Below are 10,000 nucleotides of genomic sequence, written 5' to 3'. Positions count from 1 at the left end.
GGCAGACCCGGCCTCCCTGCCTGACTCGATGGGAAAGGCCCCACCTCCCTACCTGATGCTCCGGGCTTGGTCTGGCGTCCCTTTTCCGAGTGTCCGGGGTGGTACAGGTACCCCCCACCCGGTACTCCGGGGTAGGACCGGTACCCCCAGCCCGTACTCCGGGGTAGGCTTGTTACCCCCACCCGGTACTCCGGGTTAGGACCGTTCCCCCCACCCGGTACTCCGGGTGTAGGCTTGGTACCCCTACCGGTGCTCCGGGGTACGCCTGCTGTCCCTACAGGCGCGCGGGGTTAGACCCGCCCTCCCTACCTGAACCCCCCCCCGGGGTAGGCCCGGTATCCCTACCCGATGCTCCAGGGTGGATGGCGTCCCTACCTGATCCTCCGGGGTTGCAGCGGTACCCCTACCGGTGCTCCGGGGTACGCCCGCTGTCCCTACAGGCGCTCCGGGGTAGGCCTGGCCACCCTACCTGACCCTCTGGGGGCCAGCCTGGTATCCCTACTGGCGCTCCCGGGTAGACCCGGTGTCCCTGGCTGGTCCTCCGGGCTAGGCCTGGCCTCCTTACCTGTGCCTCCGGGCAAAGCTGGCCACGCCGAGGGGTCGGCCTGCGCTGCCTGGCCGCGCTCCGGGCTGGTTGGTCCCGATTCGTTTGCTAAGACCGCTCCGTGATTCCACTTCTTGAAAACTTCTCATGTCCGACATCTCGTCCTTTAGCACGCTCGCTCGCTCGCTCGCTCGCGGGCGGGCACGCGTCAAAAACGTGAGAGCCCATCGTTACCCGCAGTCGGCGTACTCTATCGGTAAGGAATGACTTCTTCGGGAAGAGGCGGCGCCGACGCTGCGCTCTCGTCTCTGTACCGTACGAGTCGGTGGCCGTCGGGGTACCGCGTCCTACCGTCGGCGTGGGATTCGCTCCTAAACGAATACAGAGTAATCGATACGCGATGAATCGTCATCGATCGAAGTTGCTAACAGTTGAGGAGCAACGCTGGGTCGTAACGTGTACGGATCGTTCCCTACCGACCGATTTAACGCGACGCGGCAATAGCCTTTCTGGCAGTTCATTAAACAGCTAACAAAACTCATTCCTTCACGCGCGCAAGGCCTGCATGCCTGCGTTAATCGCCAGGGAACGGATACGTACCTACGTCCGTCCGTCCGTACCTACCAGCGGATCGTCGCGGATGGAATGCGACTCGACGAGTCGTAGCAAGTCGTACGAATCGCCGACTCCGAAGGTTCGATTGCGGCACTCCTTTAGGACCTTGCGACGCTCTTGGTCAACGTTAGCGTGCTCCGGCCCCTGCGTTATCGCGCCCGAATTGCTTATTAGACTTTTACGCCGCGTCAGTCTCACTCACCTCGTTGTCGCCCTTTGCTGTCGAGCGATGCTTACTCGTTCAGTCATTACCGAGGATGACGCGCGCACGCCTTCCCTAGGCCGGCTGCCGTTCCTCACCTGGCGCTCGTCTCTCGACCGACTTGTTTGCTTGCTACGCACGTGAGCTCGACCCGGCGGATGTTAATTCACTGCGGCAGAAGTCGGCCCGTGTCGCCCTGTCGAAAAACTATTAATCCACGCCTCAGTTACCGGAGGTTCGTTCATCCTTCCTTACCGGAAGTTCCTCAACCGGAGGCCCGGCGCTCGTCAGGTTCTATCAACAATTCGCGGGGAGCGACAGCTGAATCGCTGTCCTAAGCCGGCCCTGCCCCCGCCGGCCGGCCTCCCTGCAGACCACCCACCCGCCCCTGTCCCTGATGCGTTCTGCGTTAGGAAGCGCAACGCCCGCACCCCATGCCTTTTTTCTTATCATTTCCTTATCTATTTATTTTCTCGGCCTTTCCTCCCCAGCCCCCCCCCCCCCCTCGCCTTTTTTTAATTCTTGGTCTCGCCGTCAGGGCCCGCGGACCGGGCAGAGGTGGCGGCGGTCCCCGTCCCGTCCCGTCCCGTCCCGTCCGCCGTGGCGAGCCCGGCCGGCCCGCCGAAGGAGGGCAGGCGGCTGTAGAGCCTGGCGGGCGGCGGCCCTGCACCCTGTCTCTCCCGGGCTGGGCCTCTTCTCGATCCACCGACCTTCGAGCAAAAGCCGGTTCGTCCCGGTCGTCCGGCTCTGCCGTGACGGGCGGACGAGGGGTCGCGCGGCCCTCGCGCGTTCCCCGACCCTCGGTCGTGACCGGTACCTGATCGGGTCCCTCCCGGCTCGGAGGAGGAGGGGGCGGCGGCGGCGGCGGCGGCGGCGGCGGCGGCGGCCTCATCACTGGGCTACCTCCGCTGCTGCTTTCCCAGGGACGGGTCCGACCGGGAGCCGAGCCCATCGCCCGTAGGCAGGCACGGAGCGCAGGCCGGACGGCGAAGCGGCCGACCACCCGGGCTGTAACAGAGAAAGCGGCGTTAGCGACACCGTTGCAAATCTTTCTCATTTCCATCTGCGTGCGCGCCCGCGCCCCGCCAAAACAGGCCCCCGGCCCGAACGCCCACCGCCCGCCGCTGCAGCCGCTCACCCCGCCCTTAGACACCCTCCACCCGCTGCCCCGCTCACAGTCGTGGGCTCAAAGAGCGCACGCGCGCACACCACCACCACCACTGCCGCCACCACCACCCCCACCACGCACACACACCCCCCCCTTCGAAACAGGCCCCCGGGCTGACACCCCCCCCCCCCCCACCCCCCCACCCCCCCCCCCGCACCCTTCCCCGGGCCCGCCGCTACGCAGACACACACCACACACACACGCCGCCGCCCCCCCCCCCCCTTGCCTCGCAGTTCGCGCCGAGCCTCACTGCCCCCGCTCCCCCCTTCCGCCACCAGGTTTGCCGCCCCGGGGATGGAAGGCGGGAGACTTTAGGACCCTGCGGCGTCCCTGCCGGCTCCGTGCCCGGGCGGGAGGGGGGAGGCCCCGGTGCCGCGCCGTCTCTAACTCCCAGCTGCTGAGTCCCTCTCCTGCCGCACCCGTGGCCCCGCTCCCGCCTTCCTTTCTCAGTCAGCCACCCACTCGCCCTGCTGCACTCCTGCCCGCCCCCGCCGCGGGTGGAAAACTAAATGACCGGAGGGGGACGGGGACGGGGACGGGGACGGGGACGGGGACGTGGACGTGGGACAGAAGTAAGAAAAAAAAAAAAAACTCCAACCGATCCAAACAGAAGCCTTCTCCGAAAAGAGACACCATCCCCCCTCGCCAGCCTACCTCTGCGCCAGGCTCCCCGCCTGCTCGCCAGCCGCTCTCGCCCCGCTCTTTGCCAGCCTCCTTTCCCCGCCGCCGCTGCCGCCACGACTGAGCAGCGGACCGTTCCCGTGGCGGGAAACACCACAGTTTCCGCGGGCCCCGTTGCCGGGCTGCAGACCGCCCCACCCAGCCACCCGCCCCCCACCCCACCCCCGTCTCCGAGACGCCGGAGAGTCTGCGATCGGGAGGGGGCGGGGGCTGCACCTACAGGCTTGCAGGTCGGGGATTGCAGCGCGGGGAGGGAGGGGGAGCACAGCCGTGCAGGGGTGCGTCTATCTGTGTGCGCCTGCATCGCGATGTGTGTGTGTGTGTGTGTGCGTGCGTGTGTGTGTGCGCGCGTGTGCGCGCGCCTGTCGCGGGGGCGGGGGGTGGAGGGGTGGCGGTGCCAGCAGGATCGCAGATATGTATTCCACGGATTTACTTTCTTAAAAAAAGTAAAACGTCCAAAAAAAAAAAAAAGGCGGGGGGCGGGGGGTGGAGGGGTGGCGGTGCCAGCAGGATCGCAGATATGTATTCCACGGATTTACTTTCTTAAAAAAAGTAAAACGTCCAAAAAAAAAAAAAAAATGCGGGGGGCGGGGGGTGGCGGTGCCAGCAGGATCGCAGATATGTATTCCACGGATTTACTTTCTTAAAAAAAGTAAAACGTCCAAAAAAAAAAAAAAAATGCGGGGGGCGGGGGGTGGCGGTGCCAGCAGGATCGCAGATATGTATTCCACGGATTTACTTTCTTAAAAAAAGTAAAACGTCCAAAAAAAAAAAAAAATGCGGGGGGCGGGGGGTGGCGGTGCCAGCAGGATCGCAGATATGTATTCCACGGATTTACTTTCTTAAAAAAAGTAAAACGTCCAAAAAAAAAAAAAAAATGCGGGGGGCGGGGGGTGGCGGTGCCAGCAGGATCGCAGATATGTATTCCACGGATTTACTTTCTTAAAAAAAGTAAAACGTCCAAAAAAAAATAAAAAAATAAAAAAAAATGCGGGGGGCGGGGGGTGGAGGGGGTGGCGGTGCCAGCAGGATCGCAGATATGTATTCCACGGATTTACTTTCTTAAAAAAAGTAAAACGTCCAAAAAAAAAAAAAATGCGGGGGGCGGGGGGGTGGCGGTGCCAGCAGGATCGCAGATATGTATTCCACGGATTTACTTTCTTAAAAAAAGTAAAACGTCCAAAAAAAAAAAAAAAGGCGGGGGGCGGGGGGTGGAGGGGTGGCGGTGCCAGCAGGATCGCAGATATGTATTCCACGGATTTACTTTCTTAAAAAAAGTAAAACGTCCAAAAAAAAAAAAAAAAAAAAAAAATGCGGGGGGCGGGGGGTGGAGGGGCGGCGGTGCCAGCAGGATCGCAGATATGTATTCCACGGATTTACTTTCTTAAAAAAAGTAAAACGTCCAAAAAAAAAAAAAATGCGGGGGGCGGGGGGTGGCGGTGCCAGCAGGATCGCAGATATGTATTCCACGGATTTACTTTCTTAAAAAAAGTAAAACGTCCAAAAAAAAACATAAAAAAAAAAAAAAAAATGGGGGGGGGGGGGGGGGTGGTGGGGTGGCGGTGCCAGCAGGATCGCAGATATGTATTCCATGGATTTACTTTCTTAAAAAAACTAAAACGTCCAAAAAAAAAAAAAAAAAAAAAAAAAAAGGGGGGGGGGGGTGGGGGGGGGTGTTAAAAGCAGGACGCGGGCTGTTGCTGCCGGAGCGGCCGGTGAAAAGGACCGCCAGGTCTACCCGGCTCCGGAGGCCGTCTGCCAGGTCTACCCAGCTCCGGAGGCCGGCGCGGCCGCCGGCGGCGCCCGGAGGACGCGGGGTGTCGCTGCCGGAGCGGCCGGTGAAAAGGGCCGCCAGGTCTACCCGGCTCCGGAGGCCGGCTGCCAGGTCTACCCACCTCCGGAGGCTGCGCGGCCGCCGGCGGCGCCCGGAGGACGCGGGGTGTCGCTGCCGGAGCGGCCGGTGAAAAGGGCCGCCAGGTCTACCCGGCTCCGGAGGCCGGCTGCCAGGTCTACCCAGCTCCGGAGGCCGGCGCGGCCGCCGTCGGCGCCCGGAGGACGCGGGGTGTCGCTGCCGGAGCGGCCGGTGAAAAGGGCCGCCAGGTCTACCCGGCTCCGGAGGCCGGCTGCCAGGTCTACCCAGCTCCGGAGGCTGCGCGGGCCGCCGGCGGCGCCCGGAGGCCGCGGGGTGTCGCTGCCGGAGCGGCCGGTGAAAAGGGCCGCCAGGTCTACCCGGCTCCGGAGGCCGGCTGCCAGGTCTACCCAGCTCCGGAGGCCGGCTGCCAGGTCTACCCAGCTCCGGAGGCCGGCGCGTCCGCCGTCGGCGCCCGCAGGACGCGGGGTGTCGCTGCCGGAGCGGCCGGTGAAAAGGGCTGCCAGGTCTACCCGGTTCCGGAGGCCGGCTGCCAGGTCTACCCAGCTCCGGAGGCCGGCTGCCAGGTCTACCCGGTTCCGGAGGCCGGCTGCCAGGTCTACCCGGCTCCGGAGGCCGGCGCGGCCGCCGGCGGCGCCCGGAGGACGCGGGGTGTCGCTGCCGGAGCGGCCGGTGAAAAGGGCCGCCAGGTCTACCTGGGTCCGGCGGTACTTAGCCGCATTTCGGGAGCTGGGAGGTAGACCTGATAGCCCCGCCGCTTCCACGGAGCTGGCGAAGGGGTCGCTGTTTTTCGCTGCCTCCAGTTACGTCATCGTAAAAGTCGGTGTCATTGGCCGGTCTCCCCGGTGGGCAGGCACGGCACTCTTGGAGCCGGCCGGGGGCGGGGGCGTGCTTTCCCGTATTATAGGAGCTAGTGGTAACGGGTGCACGGAGCAGCGCTAGTCAGCGGCTGCAAGGCCTGCGGCTCAGCCGGTGAAGTGGGGCCCTGGGCGGTCGTTGTGGTGGCGGCTTCCGTGGTGGCTCGGCTCCCTCTTTCGATGTCTTCGGCCTGTGTGTCCCATCGTTTTCCAAATATGCCAGACCGGTGCCTGCGAGGGTCTGGCAGGCTGCGGTGGCCGCTGACCCCGGGGTGCGAGAACTGTAAAGGTGGATTCTGCTGGGCAAAGCCCGGTGGCCGGCGGTGGCCACCGGCACTCGAACGCGGTAAGACCGGGTGGAACCGAACCTGCCTCGGCTTTCTCCCGGCCTCGGAGGGCCCGATGATGGCAAAGGTGAGCGCTGGTATATGCGAGGGCAGCTGCCCGTGAGCGTCCAGCCCGCCGCGGCCGCCGCCGGCTCCTGAGGGCCCGGTGATGGGTGGGCGAGGTGGCGGCACCTCGTCCTTTCTCTGGCCTTAAGCTGGAGTGGGCAGAGTGGCAGCTGGTTCCCGGTGGCCGGCAGCCGGATGCAGACGGCTGGGGGTTCTCGTGCGTGCCGCAGCTCCCCCCCCAGCACCCGAGGGCCCGGTGATGGCACAGGCGAGAGGCCGCAGTGCCTCGTCCTGTTTTTTGCCGGCATGAGCCATGTGTGGGCGGCCTGTGGTGTCCGGCTGGCCCCGGCTTGCCTGGTTGCAGGAGGGCTCGGTGGGAAAGGTCTGCGGCGTTTTTCCGGGTTAGAGGTGGCGGCACCTCATCGCGTTTTCTCTGGCCTTAAGCCGGAACCCATCCACGAATTGGGCAGAGCGTGAGCGGCGGCCGGCCCTGGTGGCCGGCAGCCGGATGCAGACGGCTGGGGGTTCTCGTGCGTGCCGCAGCTCCCCCCCAGCCCCCGAGGGCCCGGTGATGGCACAGGCGAGAGGCCGCAGTGCCTCGTCCTGTTTTTTGCCGGCATGAGCCAGGTGTGGGCGGCCTGTGGTGTCCGGCTGGCCCCGGCTTGCCTGGTTGCAGGAGGGCTCGGTGGGAAAGGTCTGCGGCGTTTTTCCGGGTTAGAGGTGGCGGCACCTCATCGCGTTTTCTCTGGCCTTAAGCCGGAACCCATCCACGAATTGGGCAGAGCGTGAGCGGCGGCCGGCCCTGGTGGCCGGCAGCCGGATGCAGACGGCTGGGGGTTCTCGTGCGTGCCGCAGCTCCCCCCCAGCCCCCGAGGGCCCGGTGATGGCACAGGCGAGAGGCCGCAGTGCCTCGTCCTGTTTTTTGCCGGCATGAGCCATGTGTGGGCGGCCTGTGGTGTCCGGCTGGCCCCGGCTTGCCTGGTTGCAGGAGGGCTCGGTGGGAAAGGTCTGCGGCGTTTTTCCGGGTTAGAGGTGGCGGCACCTCATCGCGTTTTCTCTGGCCTTAAGCTGGGGGCCGCAAAGCGGTGAGAAAATTGCGGCTGTACCTGGTGGCTGGCAAGCCGAACGCAGGCGTCTGGGGTTGTCTAGCTTCCGTGGCATTCCCCCGGCCCTCAACACCCGTGCAGGGCATGGGTCCAGGTCCGTCCCCCCCCGATGGCATGCAGTTGCCTGCGGGGCGGGCAAAGACCGGCAGCCGGTGGTGGCTGTTGGCACTCGAACGCTGGAAGGGCTGGGGGTGTTGAGCCTGCCGTGGCCTTCTACCCTGTCCCGTTGGCCTCAGAAAAATCATTGTCTGGAGCGGGCGTGGCCCGTGGCACCTCCAGCTCCCTGATTTGACTGATCCAGACCCACAGGCAGCGCCTGCTGAGGCGTCCTCGGGTGCGTCGGAGAGCCTCCACGGCGGGCCGGCTCTGCCGGTGTTCAGGTCGTTGGAGCAACCCTCGCAGGCGTTGCCCTCTCACTCGCACGCAGAGCCCCCGCGCCTGCCGTCCGCCCTCCTCCGGGTGGCGGCGGGTGCGAGCGGCCGTCGTTGTCCCAGGACTCGTGGCCGTGGGGCCTCCGCTCCTTCCCCGTCTCCCTTCCCTTACTGATCGATGAGGCGTTTAGGGCGCGTCGGAGGGGCTTCCCGGCGGGCCGGCTCTGCCGGTGTTCAGGCCGGCGTTGCACCTCTCCGCAGACGTTGCCCTCTCACTCGCACGCAGGGCCCCCGCGCCTGCCGTCCGCCCTCCTCCGGGTGGCGGCGGGTGCGAGCGGCCGTCGTTGTCCCAGGACTCGTGGCCGTGGGGCCTCCGCTCCTTCCCCGTCTCCCTTCCCTTACTGATCGATGAGGCGTTTAGGGCGCGTCGGAGGGGCTTCCCGGCGGGCCGGCTCTGCCGGTGTTCAGGCCGGCGTTGCACCTCTCCGCAGACGTTGCCCTCTCACTCGCACGCAGGGCCCCCGCGCCTGCCGTCCGCCCTCCTCCGGGTGGCGGCGGGTGCGACGCGGCCGTCGTTGTCCCAGGACTCGTGGCCGTGGGGCCTCCGCTCCTTCCCCGTCTCCCTTCCCTTACCGATCGATGAGGCGTTTAGGGCGCGTCGGAGGGGCTTCCCGGCGGGCCGGCTCTGCCGATGTTCAGGCCGGCGTTGCACCTCTCCGCAGACGTTGCCCTCTCACTCGCACGCAGGGCCCCCGCGCCTGCCGTCCGCCCTCCTCCGGGTGGCGGCGGGTGCGAGCGGCCGTCGTTGTCCCAGGACTCGTGGCCGTGGGGCCTCCGCTCCTTCCCCGTCTCCCTTCCCTTACTGATCGATGAGGCGTTTAGGGCGCGTCGGAGGGGCTTCCCGGCGGGCCGGCTCTGCCGGTGTTCAGGCCGGCGTTGCACCTCTCCGCAGACGTTGCCCTCTCACTCGCACGCAGGGCCCCCGCGCCTGCCGTCCGCCCTCCTCCGGGTGGCGGCGGGTGCGAGCGGCCGTCGTTGTCCCAGGACCCGTGGCCGTGGGGCCTCCGCTCCTGCCTCGTTTGCCTTCCCTTGCTGATCCGATGAGGCGTTTAGGGCGCGTCGGAGGGGCTTCCCGGCGGGCCGGCTCTGCCGGTGTTCAGGCCGTCGTTGCACCTCTCCGCAGACGTTGCCCTCTCACTCGCACGCAGGGCCCCCGCGCCTGCCGTCCGCCCTCCTCCGGGTGGCGGCGGGTGCGAGCGGCCGTCGTTGTCCCAGGACTCGTGGCCGTGGGGCCTCCGCTCCTGCCTCGTTTGCCTTCCCTTGCTGATCCGATGAGGCGTTTAGGGCGCGTCGGAGGGGCTTCCCGGCGGGCCGGCTCTGCCGGTGTTCAGGCCGGCGTTGCACCTCTCCGCAGACGTTGCCCTCTCACTCGCACGCAGGGCCCCCGCGCCTGCCGTCCGCCCTCCTCCGGGTGGCGGCGGGTGCGAGCGGCCGTCGTTGTCCCAGGACCCGTGGCCGTGGGGCCTCCGCTCCTGCCTCGTTTGCCTTCCCTTGCTGATCCGATGAGGCGTTTAGGGCGCGTCGGAGGGGCTTCCCGGCGGGCCGGCTCTGCCGGTGTTCAGCGCCGTCGTTGCACCTCTCCGCAGACGTTGCCCTCTCACTCGCACGCAGGGCCCCCGCGCCTGCCGTCCGCCCTCCTCCGGGTGGCGGTGGGTGCGAGCGGCCGTCGCTGTCCCAGGACCCGTGGCCGTGGGGCCTCCGCTCCTTCCTCCTTTCCCTTCCCTTACTGATCGATGAGGCCTTTCAGGTGGCGTCGGAGAGGGCCCTCGGCGGGCCGGCTCTTCTGTGCTCCCCGTAATAGGGAGTCACGGCAGTGTCCGGTGTTCAGGCAGGGTGGTCTCCTTTCCAATTCGCTTCCTGTTGCATGCGAAGTGTTGTCCTCCGCTCCCCGAGCGAAGGGGGCCGCGATGGCGGCAGTGTCGTCCTCCCCTGTGCAGCGGGGTTCCTCGGGCTTCTTTACTGAACCGGGCTGTGTGACGGCCGCGTGGCCCCGCGAGCCCTCAGGTGTCCTACACCACACGAGGCGCCGGTGCTGGCCTCGGTCCGGGTACCCGCAGGTGCCGGCCGTGAGCAGCGCTGGGCGGTGGGGCGGCTGAGCAAAGGAAAACGGGGAAAGAAGGCGAGTGTGGGCTTG

The 10,000-nt window shown here is 66.2% G+C and overlaps 1 protein-coding gene across 1 annotated transcript in view; it reads right to left on the bottom strand.

The window, feature by feature from the left end:
* FIBP (FGF1 intracellular binding protein) overlaps window positions 1-10,000 on the bottom strand; it is a 20,448-nt gene that overhangs the window by 5,857 nt on the left and 4,591 nt on the right. The gene's annotated exons all lie outside the window — the stretch shown is intronic.

Source organism: Accipiter gentilis, chromosome 35 (assembly GCF_929443795.1).
Source record: "Accipiter gentilis chromosome 35, bAccGen1.1, whole genome shotgun sequence".
NCBI classification, from domain to species: Eukaryota; Metazoa; Chordata; class Aves; order Accipitriformes; family Accipitridae; genus Astur; species Astur gentilis.
The sequence above is the reverse complement of the archived record's forward strand: the minus strand, read 5'-3'. Positions and strand labels throughout refer to the sequence as shown.